This window comes from Pterocles gutturalis, unplaced genomic scaffold (assembly GCF_000699245.1).
Source record: "Pterocles gutturalis isolate BGI_N339 unplaced genomic scaffold, ASM69924v1 scaffold1198, whole genome shotgun sequence".
Taxonomy (NCBI): Eukaryota; Metazoa; Chordata; class Aves; order Pterocliformes; family Pteroclidae; genus Pterocles; species Pterocles gutturalis.
In genome coordinates, this window is record NW_010120238.1 from 118,601 (window position 1) to 120,946 (window position 2,346).

Consider the following 2,346-nt stretch of genomic DNA (forward strand, 5'->3'; position numbering starts at 1 on the left):
GGGTCTGGCCTTTTCACAAGGATTTTGGGGCTTTTCCTCCTGCCCTTCAGGGCGTCACTCACTGGCCACAAAGAGCTGCTCCAGTAGCACCCCGACGTTGTGGATAAAATAAACCTCCTTCCCAAAAGCATCCAAGCAGCGGCAGTGCTGGGAGCCGGCTCTTTGTGGTGCTGGTCCCTGCTGGGGGAGCGGGCGGTCCTGCAGCTTTCGGTGCCGCTGCGACGGGAGTCGGGGTGTCGGGTCCTTGAGATCGCCGCGTGTTTTGCAGAGCGGAGGAAGAAGCCGCTGACCCTTCATCTGTGCACAGCCAAGCAAAGCCGAAGTGAAGCACAAGCCCAGCCTGCGTGTGCCAGAGCCGGGGCTGCACCCTGGGCAGAAGTTCCCCCTCCGCCTTGTCCCTCGTCTCCCCTCCCCGAGCGAAATGTGCCCACGAGCCCCTGGGCCGCAGCGTAACTGCCTTAAACCCCCGTCCTGCCCACCTCGCGCCCCGGCTTTGGGCTGTGTTTGAAGGTTCATCCCACCAAGAGCTCTCCTGCGCATCAACTGGGGGAGACGCTGCTGGGATCACCTTCACGGGGCTGTGCTCGGAGCTGGATTCTCTCCCACCGAAGCGAAACGCTGTTACAGCCGTGTGATCGCCCGACCTCCGTGCTCCACGCGCTGCTCCGCTCGGCGTCCATCCCGGCCCCTTCCCGGAGGGAAGGACGCAGGTTGCTCGCTCTCGTGTGATGTTCTCCCTCAACGCACCCTGGATGTTGAAGGCAGCCTGGAGAAGCTCTTGCTGATTCACCTCCATGTCCCCGGGTTTCCTGGCCTGACTTCCAGAGGCAGGTTGCAGCTCAGCACCCTGCAGCAGAAGGATGTCACCCCCCAGTTGTGTCCCTGGTGTGACACAAATCGGGAGCAGGGACGGTCCCTCAGCAGCTGCTGGGCTCACTCGGAAGGTCAGCCCTGTCCATACTCCTCTCCTGCAGCCTGCACCACGTTTTTGGGGGGTTCAGTGGTCTTTTTAGCCACATTTCAGCCATTTTTCAGGTCACCCCAGCGGGTGGGGGTCACCCGATGCTCCTTGGGATGGGACGGGGCAGCCTGTCCCCAGCAGAGCCGACAGCTCGTGCCTTCACCAGCGCTACCGCAGCGAAATACAGATCAAGGTCTCTTTTCCTCTCTGTATTTTTTTTTTCCTTTCCACTCTATTTTTGGTTTAACATCAGATGCTCCAAACAGAGCACGTGAAAGCTCATCTTGAAAAACGCGACTGGAGACCCCTGCGAGGCCCCGAAACACCTGGAAGGATGTTTTCTGCCCTGGCTCGGAGTGGAAATGTGGCACTTGTCAGCACCTGCACTGGCTTCAGCATCCCAAGGGGCCTGCTGCTCCTCTGCCGCTGGCTTTAGTTCTCCCCTCGTTACCGGGTGGTTCGTTAGCAGCGATGCCGTCGGTCCCTGGTGTCAGCCCGGGGTGGAGGCAGCTCTTGCTGTTCCCGGCCCTCTGCCCGCACCGCAGGAGTCAAACAGGAGTAAAGACCGACACAGGCGTGGATTGCACTTTATATTAACAGAGACACACTTCTCAGCAACTTACCTTCACAAAACCTTAAGGGAAATTTTATTATTTTGGTGAGGGACTGCAGTGCAGGGAGTTTGGAAGATGGGGGGACGTGATGTGACGTATTTGTGTTGCTGTTTGAATCGTGGGGGCTCGGGGTTTGCCGACTCCCGTTGCTCAGCTGCAGTCGGAGCTGGCAGCACGCCTGAGGTTGGGGGTTTCGTCCTTTCCCTTGGTTTCATTCCCAGGCCAGTAGAGATCAGCAGTGGAGATCCAAACTTCTTCCCCCCAGGCTCTCAGCACGCCCGTCTCTTGCCCAAAGCGTTGATTTTTTGGAGGATCCCCCAGCGCTGCGGTAGGCAGGGGTCAGGCTCGGAGCGGGGAGAGGCTGCGGGACGGGATCGCTGCTCGGGTCGTGGGATGGATCCCTCCCTGCCGAGACCCCTGAAGGGGAAGGATCTGGGGGTGAAGGTGTAAAGGGGTGCTGCGGGTCGCTGATGGCAGCTGCTCGGGGGGATGTGCTGGGCAGCAGCGGTGGGGGGGACAGGGACCATAAGGAAACTAAACGCCAGCGAGAGCGTCTGCGGCTCCTCCCCCACCCGCAGGGCTGGTGCTGGCCCTCCCTGTCCTCTGCTGCTGCGGCTCTTTCCCAAATCTTCCCAAACAGCCACCAGGACCCCTCCGGAGTACAGGCTCGTGATTCCAACCCCAATTTTCTGCTCCTCGGACATCCTGGGATCTGAGCTGTCCTTGGGCTTCCCTCTGCCATCAGGAGGGTGGCATTTTGGTCCAGCCCAT